The 14,515-nt window shown below is 38.3% G+C and overlaps 1 protein-coding gene across 2 annotated transcripts in view; it reads right to left on the bottom strand.

Annotated features, from left to right (window-relative positions):
• tnr (tenascin R (restrictin, janusin)) overlaps nt 1-1,101 on the bottom strand; it is a 124,995-nt gene extending 123,894 nt beyond the window's left edge. The window contains exon 1 of one of the 2 annotated variants that reach the window (XM_079453430.1): nt 926-1,101. The gene's annotated coding sequence lies outside the window, so the exon portion shown is untranslated. The remainder of the gene's footprint in view (nt 1-925) is intronic. The other variant, XM_079453431.1, reaches the window with a different exon arrangement.
• Between the last annotated feature and the right edge of the window lie 13,414 nt (nt 1,102-14,515).

The following is a 14,515-nucleotide window of genomic DNA, read 5'->3' as shown; positions in this document are numbered from 1 at the left end:
ACTTTGCGGCTCCCTAATAAAGATTTATAATCTTAAATTTGTATTTTAATTCAACCAAAGACATATTCAGGTATTCAGTGCTGGAACGTCAATTTATTTACTTCGTGGTCTTATTTTTCTAATGTTTGATTTGTATAACATTTATGATAATTTCAATATTTTATAAAATGCCACAAAATCTGTTCACAGCCCCCAGTTCGAGAACCACTGGTATAACGTACGGTAAAGAGTTTGTCATACAGCCAACGATTTTGAACAAAGTCCTAACCCTAACCCTGTACTTTAACAAGTTTTAAAAAAAGGTAAAAATGTATATACTGTATATATATATACACATTTATACATACACATATAAAAGATATACATACATACGTATATTTATAAGATTAAAATATTATAATAATATTATAATATGATATATTCATAATCATACTATATTATGTAATCAATTAGACATTAAAACGTACACAGAAAAACATAATATTTACACATCAATGGACAATAAACTAGACTAATATTGTAATATTTGTTATATTTATTCTTAAAATAATTAATAAGGATTTATTACAATATATTTTTCCTAAGTTAGCATCAAAAGTGCATGTGAAACCAACTTCTATAAAACCTTTATACACATGTAACTACACAAGCAACTGAAATTAATATCAATGCAATGAATACTTCTGTAACGCCCGCCAAGTAAAATCCACTACATGAATATTAAACACCATTTAAATGATGTAACACGTTTACACGACATTTAGTTACATGGCATTCAGTCTGTGACTTCAGTAACCTCACGGTGATAATACTCGGATTGATGCACAACCCACAACCCAATTCATTACCTGAGCTCCTTCCATTCCCTCCTGCAAAGCCCCCTCAAGTACAGCACTGCTTATTAAAGACAAGCTGCTCAACTTACCCAGTTTAAGAACTCGCTCGTCGTCTTTAAATGTTCTCCTCTTCTTGTTCTTCCCTGTGCTGCTTTCTCGCCCTCACAGTGTTTCTGGAGGATTTGTATTGATCGCTCGGGCTGTGAATTCTGAAGTCTATTGTTGCCACCGGAGCTCTTCTCTGGCTGCCTGTCGCGGCTGCAATGAGAAAGCAGAGCGGCGTGTGCACCTTGCTCCTGCTCTCTCTCTCTCTCTCTCTCTCTCTCTCTCTCTCTCTCTCTCTCTCTCTCTCACACACTATCTCCGTGTCTCCATCCCTCTCACAGCGACACCCCCTCGTTCTCTCTCCTGCTCCGATCCTCCCTATTCCTCAGTCCCCCTGTCATGTTTTCCCTCTCTTCCATTGTATTGATCTGCCATGCGCTGGCATTCTCCTCCAGAAGCCTCTAGAGGTAGCTCAAATCTCCGTCAGTAGCCGCTCTAGAACTAATCCTGCATGCTTGGAAAGCCGGGGAGAGACACTCGCTCTCCCGGGCAAAGTGCAATCTGTGCTGTCAGCTGGGAAGCGGGACCCCTGCCTCAGTGAGAAACAGTGAAACTGAGGCAGGCATTAATGTTTCAGCAGGCAGTCCGAAGCAAATGAATATCAACAGAGAAAGTGAAGTCATACGCCGGCTGCGCGGTTCTTTTCAGAAAGAGATTGAAAAAGAACCTTCATGGCACCTCCTAGGAGGGCATCAGGCTGTTAGAATAGTTGATACGCTTCATCACGGCGGAGACGTTCGGCTTGTCTTTCAGGAAAGTTTCGCATGGTCAGCATTACTCTTGCGGCGGATATAATTAGCTGTCAATAAATCAACACGCCTGTGCCGTCAAGCAAGGAACATTACATAAAGGCTCTTGGTTTGATTGCTTGAGACCCACCAGACATCATCAGGTCTATTTTTACATTGTACTTTTGGGTCTGAATGTGGTAGAATTGCAAGCTTCCATCCTGGCATTACTGTAGCTAGGTAACAACTTCAAGATGAAAACATGCCAGTTTTACAGTACTACTGTATTTGTTGGGATTTACCAACAAAAATTTAACACATGCCTTTTCAGCCTGTGTGCCTTGGATACATCGCAAAGAGACAAAAAGAGTGCAAGCTTTCCAAAGGTGATTTAATTCAGCGTCAAGTTGCTATGAAAATGGATTATACTCTGTGTGAATGCAAGCATGCAAGTTAAATGCTTTTGACAGTTTACTTCTGGAAACTAGATGAACAGCCTTCGTGCCAAATGTCAACCAAACTAAACAGAGATGCACCCAGACCTTGTTTTTAAAGGGACTTGGGAGCGATTCAGCAATGTCAAATGACTTGGGTCCGTACCAAATATTCTACCGTGGCAGCGCCTAAAATTTGGCATTGGAAACCCTTTTTGCATGTCATAAACACTTACTGCATGGGAATTTTATGACTTTGTTGTACTGCAGTAAGAAAAGTGTTTAATCATTGCTATGTTTGATTTCCAATAACAACAGCTTACTGTAAAGACCTGCAGGATCAAAATAATTGATAAATATTGTTAATGATTTTTCAGGATTCCCAGAGTCTGTAGTTTCTGTACAGTAAAGCCCCAGTTACATCAAGAAAGTCAGCAGAAAACAGCCTAAGAAAATGACAATGCATATTCCCTCTAAAGATGTTTGTACTCAGCTTGAGTCAACAGCTACAGTATATGGCCGATACACAACACATTGTAAGTCTGTTAAAGGTGCTGTGTGTAATTTTATGCACTGTAAAAAATGATTCTGAGTTTTAGTCAAGTAAAATCATGTCCTGTCAAATTGCAGTGTGTCGCTACACAATAAAATGAGTTGTAACAACCTCATCTTGAAGGGAAATGGAAAACTTTAAATGACGTGTTCAAAAAACAACAAAATAAATGTTCTTTGCAATGCGCATGTGCCCCATCCTCTACGTCACGATTAATGTGCTATTGTAACCAACGAAGTTTAGACAGATGGGCCATCCGCCATTTTCTGCACACAGTTTCTAATAATGCAAGAAAGATGAAAAGCCTGCATTCGAATGGTTACGGATGGACTTTGTGGACTGCAAATGAATACATGGGTAAGTATTTTTGCTTTCTTTAATGTTAGTTTACTCTCATGCTCAGTATAAGCTGTTCGTATTCATCAGTTCTCTCAGCACAGCATGTCTCAAACAAGTTAACGTTACTTGCGTAGCATATATACTCCTAATTATCGGTTTATTTCAAGTCTCAGCGACTGTCAGGAACGTCTGAAAGTGAATTATCACCTAAAACGTCCTAAAATTTTGGATCACTCAAATAATGTTAGCAAGACACTGAGCGGCTGTCAAAGATGTGAGCAGAAAGCGAAGTCGTCATTGTTAGTTTGTACGTTAAGATAATGTTGATATATGTTTGGATTTGGATTGGATTCAATTTATTGTCATTACACACATACAAGTACAGTGCAACGAAATGTATTGTTGTATGTATTTCTATGTATAAAACAGTGTTCATGTAATGGTAAGTGACTTTTTAGCGTGTTCTTAAGCGGATCTCATCGTTGTAAGACGCAGCGCCGCCAGTCCATATTTGTATTTAAATTTGTCAAATATGCATGTTTATTTATACGTGGTTGCAACAACATTAAGTTGTTATATTATAAAAAAGCTTGATTGATTTATGCGGAGTTACGATCAGTTGTTATTCTTTCAAATAACATAAAGCTAACGTTACCAGCTGAAAGTTTTTGAGCACGTGCAAACGGTGTGTCTTATGTATTTTCCACTTGCGCGATGATATTGCAATGTAATGTCAGTTTAATAATGATGTGATTCAACTTTTTTTGTCATTTATGTGAACTGTGATACCCTGAAAAATCATAAAAATCATAAATGTTTTCACTTAATGAAAGCCATATTTATAGCGTTGCTCAATTGTGTATTACAAGCATCCTCCTCCTCAGTATAATCAATCTTATCACTGATCCATAAAAATAAAGTGTTGATATTTTTTGTAATTGAGAGGGAACATGTTAAGTGAATATTTCTGTATGTAACATGTGGAGTTTGACTTAGTTTTGTATTTGCTGGATCAGAACAGTGCAAGCAGAGAGGCAATGAGGTGGTGTTACAAGATTTTCCAATTTGGATTTGTGACATGCGTAACAGAGGTAGGGTTAGAACAAATAAAAACAAGGGATTGAAGGAATAATGCTGGTAATTTAATAATATTTCAAAATTCCAAGGACGAGGACTGCAGCATTGCTGGGCGAGAGATTCCTTCAAAATTCATGAAGATTTGTGAGGTAAGCTGAAACCTAAGGGAATATTGGACATTCGATTTTTTTTATTTGCAGGGGTCTGGGAACTATATGTGTAATATAGTTTTAAGTAATAGTACCTTTTTTGTTCACATTCTATGAAGCCCAGTGACCGTGAAGAGGATGTGCTCAAGAGTCTGGTGATTGTGTAAAATGTGATAGAACCACTCTGGTTGTTGTTAACAGACCCCCATTCACTACTTCTGATACCAAATTGTTTTCAAAATTTATTTTGTGTTCTGCAGAAGAAAGGTCATACAGGTCTTAAAGAAACAACAGGGCGTGTAAATAACTGAATTGTCATTTTGAAGGTCAACTATTTTAAATAAAACATTAGTAAAAAATTTTCAAACTCACTGTTTTCTTACCTTGTCCTGCTACCTCTTTCTGTTTCATGTTTCTATGGCTTGGAATTGAAGACACATTTTTTGAACAGTTTAATGTGAAGTTCTCTAAACAAAGCTTATTGCGAGTCCTTCATGTACTCTTGTTCAATTCAATTCAATTGTATTTATATAGCGCTTTTTACAATTTGCATTGTTCCAAAGCAGCTTTACAGGGGAAAATAAGAAAAACACAAAACAGGTAAAACACAGAACATGAATAGTTTAACTTGTTATATAAACACCTGGTAAATAATATCTAATGTCAGCATCTCCCGGTGGTTTATTTAGCATATTTTGCATTAAGTGAATGCTTGGCTGAAAATATGCGTCTTTAATCTAGATTTAAATTGGGTGAGTGTGTCTGATCCTGGAATAATATCAGGAATGCTATTCCAGAGTTTAGGTGCTACGTATGAGAAAGCTTGACGCCCTTTGGTGGATTTAGTTATTCTAGGTGTTATCAAAAGAGTTTTGAGATCTTAGAGAGTGTGATGGGTTGTAGTGTGATAGAAGCTCTGTTATGTAGGTAGGGGCTAAACCCTTTAAGGCTTTATACGTGATTAAAAGAACTTTAAAGTCAATACGATACTTAATGTGTAGTCAGTGAAGGGTTGATAACATTGGGGTTATGTGATGGTGTTTTCTGGACCTGGTTAGAACTCTGGCAGCTGCGTTCTGAACTAACTGTAGTTTGTTTATTGATGATGCTGGACAACCAGTAAGTAGTGCATTTGTTTTGAAGTTCCTGCTAATGACAAGAAGGGTTATTTTCACTCTTTTGGCTCTAAGATGGATCTGTGCATAGAGAAGTTTGTATATGATTGTGTGAGCTGTTTGTGTATAGAGTTTTTTCTTGTATTTTTATATATTTGCAAGATAATTATTTTTCTTTGTTTTTGGATGTAATGTATCTGTTTTAAAAATAAATGCTGAGAGTTTCAATTCAGCAGTTGTGTTGATTTCAAAATCTGGTTCCAGGTAGATATCCAGAACTTGTCCAAACAAGTAAAATCCTGTAAACTCAAATAGTTAAGTTATGGTGTTGACGAAAAATTTGAATTTTATGTTAATTAGACTTGGTTCACGGTTGTGAGAACATGAAAAATTAAGTTAAAATAAAAAGTTTTTAAGTTGACTTAACTAAAAATTCTAAATGCTCATTAATTGACACAGTACATTGGCTCAATTAACTGCAAGTTATTTCAACTAAGGGAACTTAACACCTAATGTTTGCCAAACTTGACTAAGTCAATGCAACAAGATGACTTGACTAAGTAAGTTGGGTCAACAAATCATTTTTTACAGTGTGGAGGATCGATTGAAAGAAATGCAATATAACGTATATACATTACTATGTCCTCATAGGTGTGTAAAGACCTTACGTAATGAAGCGTTTTTATTGTTTTTATTATCTTAGAATGAGCTATTTCTATCTACATACACCACGGGTCCCCTTACATGTTACTCAGCATGTTGTTTCTACATAGCCCTAAACAGACAAACACTTTTCGTAAATAAGTTATCACCTTCAGCAAAGAAGCAAAATGTGATGACATCTTAGTCCTGTCGAAGCCTCTGTAGTGCTTCGAAAAGGAAGGATGGAGTGAGTCTTTGGTTGCAATTCTCAATAGGAGTTGGAATCACAGGGTACCTCACGATACAGTTCGAAATACATGGCTCACGATACCGATAATACCATGATGTGACGATACTACGATACTCGATATATTGTTTGGCAATTCTATATAACAAAATGCCCATGAAAAGGTTAAGTGCAACATTTGCCTCTTTATTCAAGTCCCCACAACTTTTTTCTAGGTAAATTATTAACATATTACCAACATGAGTAGCATTTCCAGTAAATTAAACATTTTATGCTTAATTACATATTTCAAACTCTAAACACATTTAAAAAAATTATACTTGCACTTCTAAATTAAACAGCCACTTATTTAAACCTGGGAACACAGTGTGTGGCAAGGGGGGCGTAGTTCAGCGAGGACTGCAGCGGGATAGAGAGTTGCAAGACCAGTGGTGAGTAATTGGGGCAAGTGCAAATGATGAACACCGCCGCTGGACCTGCCGCTGGACCCGCTGAGAGAGGAAGCGGAAGCTTCACAGAGTCTGTGATTTATTTACGTATATGGAAGACGTGGAGAGTGCGTTCCCTTTTTGTTGAGTTATTGAACTGTGTATATTCTGCAGTAAAGCAAGCAGCAGTCCAGCCGATCACGTCTTCGTCCTTCATTTCCCTTGGACCGTGTTACACAGTGTTAACCTTTTTAAATATAATAAACCTAAAAAAACATTTCAGTGCAGCAACTTCCATTAAATCTAAGCACATTAACATTCATTGACAAATATGCATGGAGCACATTTAATTTGACACGCAATCCTAAACTCTTTTTCATACTAGTTTGTTCATGTTTCCCTCATTTGCGTTCTAAAGCTCCACCCCTTGGAGCCATGCTGTAGTACCGCTTGGAATATAGATATTTGGCGCAGCATATCGATTATACATCACCATGATTGTCACACCCCTTATTTGCATCCTCACTGCTAGAGGCCGCTAAATGTCATTCACCGGACCTTTAATACAGCGAGAGAAATATAAATAAAAAAGTGCTAATTTCACTTTTGATTGTCTGTCCAGATTTAACTGAGATTAAAGTCCTGGCTAGATTATTTGGCATCTGCTATGTGACACAGTTGTGAGTTGGGGAGATGGATGTAGCCCCTCCCACCCAATACTTTGCATCGCCAGCACTTAAACTGACAGTAAATCAAAGACACACATAACAGGCGGATTATAGCTGCCAGAATTATTCAGAAAGATAAAGTGATGCTCATTAGTACATTATTTATTAGAAACATTCAGATAATGTATGAAATATACCAAATATGCATGTAACAGTCATGGAAAAAATAAATGACCATTACAATATTTTGTCTGAAAGACAATTATACAATTAATATGTGTTTAGGTAAAATGACCATGTTTGTTTCAGTGAATTACTAACAATGTTTCTCCCAAATTGCAAATAAAAACAGACCTCAAATACTGAAAAGAAACAAGTTCATATTCACTTTTAACGATACAATTTATTAAAATTAATTCAAGTTCAAAAACTATTTTTTATGTGATAACCTGGATTTTTGTTACAGTTTTCATGCATCTTGTCATGCTGTCAGTCTTTCACATTGCTGTTGGATGACTTTGTCACTCCTGAAGTTTAATTTTGTTCAAAATCAACAGACACTGGACTGGAATGACCACAATACTGCTGATTAAATGAAAATTTGGAATGATCTTGATTTTTTGCGGCTGTCTACTGTATATACTGTATGTGTTAATCGAAGGATCCCAAGTATAATATTGTTAATTTATTATACTTTTATCCAAAGCGATTTACAAATGAGGTAAGCGATAGAAGCAATTGGAATAACATAAGGACAACACATTGCAAAAGTGCAGAAAAGTACAACGTTAAGGATAGAAAGAGTAGAAAAGATATACAAGTCAGTACTGATCGTCAGCATAGATATCAAAACTAGATGCCGCATTTGCATCCGTTTCTTTGGGCCGCTATATGTAGGTCATCCGCCATATTGGAACAGTGCTAAGCAGTCAGTGTTGCCAAGTCCCGTAGGGACGTTAGGCTCGTGATGAAGGATTTTGTGTCTCAGATCTGGCAACCCTGCCAAGTCGGTCCATTAACACTCAAGAGCAAGCTGCCTGTATATTGAAAACGTATTTGTTGTTGTGTAAACTCAAACATTATATTTGCTACACTAACACATTACAACAACGAAAGGGTATCCAATTTTTTGTGAATTGCAATGCGCAGTCATGTTGTGGAATTCTAGCAAAGAGTGAAGTCAGTGGACCGTTGCAAGATGGCGGACACGTCTACATGCCTAGAGCGGTTGAATGCGGCATCTAGTTATTGATATCTATGTCGGTCAGAAGTTGACGGAAGCGATGTGTATAACTTGTTAACAGCTATCTCTTTCTTTGTAATCACAAAAAGTGACGTCAGTGGACTGTTTCAAGATGGTGGACGCGTCTACGTGGCTGGGGCTTGATCTGCGAAAACAAGTAATACAAAGATTTATTTTTAAAAAGGCCTAAGAGAAAGAAATCCTCTTCTTCGATTCATCTTTTTTGCTTGTGTTGCATTTTGCCATTACGCAACTCGCAATTCTTGCTGACCTCAGATGTATCCTTTTCCATCAACTATTCATTAAAGCAACCACTCATAAGCCGAAATAGGAAAACATCATTAGTCGCAACAATGACATCCTTTGATGTGTTCGCAAAAGTTATCTGATCATTTGGTAGTTTTTGTGGCTGCCTTATATAAAGATACGATCTGCTGTTTTTTTTCATTTACCCTATTTATGCTCTTCATGTTATCAATGGCTTTCAATGAATCTGCTGAATGCTGCAGTCGGAAAATTGTGTCGACTATAAAAATAACCTGTAATTCCCGCTACATTGAGGGAAATCACAGAGAAATCAACGCCCCTCGGGGGGTCTTTTTTTATGTATAAGCTACTTGCAAGTGTTTAGAGACTAGCAATCAAAGTAACTTCTCATATTTTTTAAACTCTTAGTTGAACAACTATGGATACCGGTGACTGATCACTTCATTGAATCGGCAGAGTTTATTAAAACACAGACTTGCATTTTTGTTTTGGTAAATTACAATGAAATCATTGGCATTCGGGAGTTGTTTGCAAATATAACAGTATATTTCTTGTAATGTAATAATAATCTGTTTTCTCATAGGCTGAATATTCAATCTCTGAGAGAACCGTAGATGTTCAAATTTGCAGAGCCGTGAAAATAAACACAAGTGCTGTTTCTCTGATGATAAAGATGCCTTGGGCTGCTCTGAACGAGTCAAGGGTTAGAGAGAGCGTTGTGTAAATGCAATTAATCATGCATAAGCATCTAGGACACATTCACTCCCACACGTGTAACAAAGCTCTCTAGACAGCCAAGATTCTTAAATATTATAAGCAGTTTTTTTAGCCTAGCATGCCATTTACTCCTAATGTGTTTGGGTCAAAAGAAACAAATGCAGCCTGGTAAAAGTATTGCTTTTCATATTAAACAAATAGTTTCATGTTTCATAAACAAGTGCTGATGAAAAACATCCTCAAGTGAATCTTTGTATTCACTTGAATTGTATTGACTCATATCGTTCACACTCAAAGCTCCTCCTGAACAGCAAGATGCCTTTAAATAAAACCGACTTTAAGTTTACCTTCCTGCAAAAGTAAACAGCCTGCGATTCCATTGGAAATTCATGGGGAAATGGTGTGATCTCAATAGCCCTTTACTGAGAGGACTTTTAAATTAGCCAATGCCACGATGACTAAAGGTACAGGCAGAAGGTGATCAATACACTTTTCTCATTGTTTCACACGCAACCCTGCCAATACCAATAGTCCAATTAAAGGCTGCTGTCACAGATACAATCAGACCAAAGAAAATAGCCAGAGAGAAATTAGGAGAGAGAAACGTCACACTGACTTAACACGCATTGTACCATATGGGCTTTGAAAAGAGACCGATTCATTAACATGTCAAGTTCATCAAAGGTCTGTTAATGAAGAATCATCATACGGCAGTCGGGTCTTAAACACATTTTAGCGGCGTCTAGCGGTGAGGTAGTGAATTGTAAGGCTCACTCCACCGCTCCCCCCTACCTTTCGAAGAAGTCGTCACGTTGTCGCTTCTTTGCTGAATGAGATACCATATTAACGAAACGCTCTGTAGAGAAGTTTGTCCGTTTAGGGCTACTGTAGGAAGAACATGGAGAATTACATGTAAGGGGACCATATGTAGATAGAAATATAGATACATAAACTTGAGAAGCGTAAAACTCTGAAAGTGCAAACGAAAACATTTGCATCGAATTCATAGACCGTGAATTCCAAACAGGAAAATGAGAAAACTGGTAAGAGAAAAATCTGTTTCTCTAAAAGCTATGTAACATTTTCGAATTTGAGTTTATTGCTATCAATTTACTTTCTCGTCGTATATTTTTGTCAGTTCTTTAAAAGTTTGCCGTCATTTTTATTGGCACAAAAAGCTCCCATGATAATCGCAGCTGAACATCGAAGACGAACAAAGTCCTGGAGCCCTCGGGGTAAATCTGTCTGGCTTTATTTACCTGAGATGCATCAATTCTACGTCAAAGATACCTGAACTTTGTCAAACCTTTGCAGGCCCAATTAAAAATGCCAGAGCCTCAATCTCTTTCATCAAGCTTATTTTAGCCATACACTACCTAATCAAACACCTTGTGAGTTTCACTCGGTAGGCATCCAACAGGCAAATGGAACGTACCCACGTGGTGTGCTTTAATAACATGTGCTCAGCCACGCTTCTTAAAATCTACCTTCCCCCAGAGTTTAATTCCAACCTGGGTATACACACCTGTCTGTAATTTTCTGTACAGTTGATTAGAGCTGGAATTAAACTCTGCGTGACGGTATATCTCGGGCAGCAGGTTCTGCCACCTCTGGTACAGTCGGACACTCATTAAAGCATTACCTTTAATATACCTCTCTTCACACAACATGCAAAGAGATTCTCGACTAATTCAAGTAAAGGCGATTGTAATGCAGATCAGATGCTAGACTCATTGCCTCTCAATTAAATCATAACAGCGAATGCACTTGTAATTTCTTTAAGGGCAAGAGAGGACCTGGCGCTAGATGCTCATTGTCACGACACACAAATAATAAGCAACGATGCCACACATGAAAAACAATTCTTATGTCGCACATCGAGGAACAAATCGGTCTGTGCCACGAATAAATGTAATAGTGCGATACAGTTTGCCTGGTTCAGCCGCTTGTTTGTGTAAAGTGCATTTGTCGTTGTGCTTGTTCGTGTGAGGTTTACTAATGGCGGGATGTTATCTGGCTGTCCATTGATCTTCTAGAGCCCCATGATCTGAGCGATGTGGGAAAACATGGAAGGAATCACGAAAGCGGAATTCTACTATTTAAATATGTCCTCTGCTTGTTCTGCGTGTCAATGATTGAATGAGTTGACCACTTTAACATGTTACAAGCGTGACACTCATGGATTTGTCTTACTATACGACAACATGAACACATGCACTTCATCCACAGAGTTGATCTAAATGTATTTTAGGAGCATTTCACTGTTTGTGTGAAGCTACTGTCAAACACACTGACGCTCAAGCGTCTTCGCGACGACCCGTCAAAATAAAAGTCTGCTAATTTGAACCAGATGATGAAATAATTATCCCGTAAATGTATAAGCTGTAGAACACTAGTATACATTTACTATAGTACATTTCACATACACTATGACTATGGTACACAAGAATTTTACTGTAGTGAATCCTATAGTATACCGTATTTTATGGACAACTGCATTTAAAGCATTGAAAAAACAGAAATTTGGGAAAAAACTAAAATGATATGGTCCTTTTTCAGTAACCTGTCTATTTATGTGAGGATGATTATATTGTGTTTTTTTAAAGATGATATCAGACGTATGCTACAACTCTTTGGCCTGTGCTACAAAACGTTAAACCTCTGTAGCATGGGTGCTGTGCAAAAAAGTTAACATACAGCCATGATTTTAAATCAGAATAAATAGATACCTTTAAAATAGACGACGGGTCTTGCAATAACACTGAATAGAAACAATTAACCCAGAAATGTATTTATTTGTACTTACAATTATAAAACGGCATATGGGTTCATTTTTGCCATCTTTTTTTGGCAAACTTTTCTTTTAAAACCTACATATCCACTTACACAAAACTCACACCTGCTAACTGAGAAATTATAAGGGACTGTTTCGTCAGGTTTTCTCCCAGCACTACAGTCAACAGCATTCAGCGCAAAATCTTGCTGAGTAGGAGAGTTGAGCACAAAAGGGCCGATCAGGTAAATTAGCTACAGGCTGGCAGTGTGGGTGTTTCTCTCCGGCGGATGAAACATTTGATGGAGAGGCTGCAGTGATTCAGAGGGAAAGGCAGTGTACGCAGCTCAGGTATTATGTTATTATGAGCATACACTACCGAAAAACCTCTCTAAAGAGGAGTCCTCAGGCCAAAGAAATGATCCCAATTGTTATACATTCCTGTCTTGCTCTTCTAGGGGACATTGGTGAATAATATATGGATCTGACAGAACAGTGTCAATCAGGGTTTAACTCTGTGTTTAACCCAAGTGCATTGTGTTGCTTCAGGAGTATGGCGCCTAAATAAAAGACAAGTTGTGTCATTTTTCGTCATAGCTTTGCACAGTTATCGTAGCCGTTGTTCCTTTGTGTCTATGCAGAAGTTGTAGGGGTGTAACAATATATGTGATGTATAACATATTGTGAAAAAATTAAGATAGCTATGGTCAGGGCTGGATTGGGACAAAAAAAGGGCCCTGGCATTTTTACTCAGACCGGCCCACCATAGTGGGTCGGACACAACCAACCAGTACACCATCCTTGCGGTCCTTGTAGATATGCATATCTACTGTTTCATTCCCCCAAAAACCTGCAAAGCTGAGAACTAAGTGCCATGGACCAGTGTACCAGTGCAAGTGGACCAGTGTACTCACTCTCTCTTGACTGACTCCCTGGTGATAGACCTATACCTACTTGTGGTGTGATTCGCGCAAATTGAGCATAAGTAAGGGAAGCCAAACAATCCAATAGTGGGATGAGACAGCGGGTATTACAGAGCTCGCGCCACGCTGACATGTCATCTGCGCGATTCAATTTCCTATCGCCAACAGATGGGCAGCGTGGCACCAACCAATCCACTGCACTGACCAATTAAACAATGTTCATTTGGCGCCACTCATTTTCATTTTACCCATAAACCTCTGCTATTATTGACATTAATAGTTGAAATGGCTAGGCGCAAAACGTACTACAATAATAAAATAAATTACCTGAACATGTAAACTGTCCTATATAATTTCCAGGAGGTTGGCGTGCTCCTAAGACTACGATATTGGAAGTCATTGAAGTTTCTGCTTTGTACAGGTCTTTCCGTAGCCTCTATAGTATAGAGTCTATACATATGTGCAGTTCTTCAAAGTATCGATGCAAAACACTACCGTTTACTTGTACACTATTAAAGATAATAATAAAAAAATATTATGCATTTTATCCTGATTTCCTTTGTCTTCTGTAGGGAAAAACTGATAGACTTGTGTAAATGTAAACAAATGTAAATGTTTTTAAGGAATGAGGGGTTTCTTTATTGTACATTTGAGTGTACGGTTTGCACTGTTTAAATAACGTGTGCGCTGACGAGGAGTCGGCTGGCTGGGCAATTGAATCGCGCAGATGACATGTCAGCGCGGCGCGAGCTCTGTAATACCCGCTGTCTTTTCCAACTTTTCGATTATTTGGCTTCCCATAGTTCGCACGAGTTGAAAAATCTGAACTTGGCGCCGCGTTTACGAACCATGAGCTTGCTCTAGTAGGGACGTGATTATGACATAGCGAGCGGAGGCAGGAATCCGAAACAACAATGAAGGACTGCGCCTCTGAAGGATTTGATGGACCCAGACATGGAGCCGAACGAGTCTACGTCGTTCTTCAGCCTTTCATAGCACATAATGCGCAGCTATCCTCTCAACTAAATCCATGTCCGCCATTTCGCAATTAGACAGGCGCCGCCTGACAGAAGCCCCTCCATGACGCGAATGAAGCGAGTAAAAGCAAAATGTTCAAGCGTCCAACTAGACGGTAATAGCGCGATTTACTGCGTTTGGTGTGAACACTCTACAAGACACTGACTGCATCTGACACAAGAAACTGGGGGGGGGGGGGGGTGGAGTCTGTTAAGAGATGATTGGGCCAGCCCAGTGTCAGTATGGACAATGAA

This window comes from Barbatula barbatula, assembly GCF_947034865.1.
Source record: "Barbatula barbatula genome assembly, chromosome: 3".
NCBI classification, from domain to species: Eukaryota; Metazoa; Chordata; class Actinopteri; order Cypriniformes; family Nemacheilidae; genus Barbatula; species Barbatula barbatula.
Note: the sequence above shows the minus strand (reverse complement) of the source record. Positions and strands in the feature narration are given on the sequence as shown.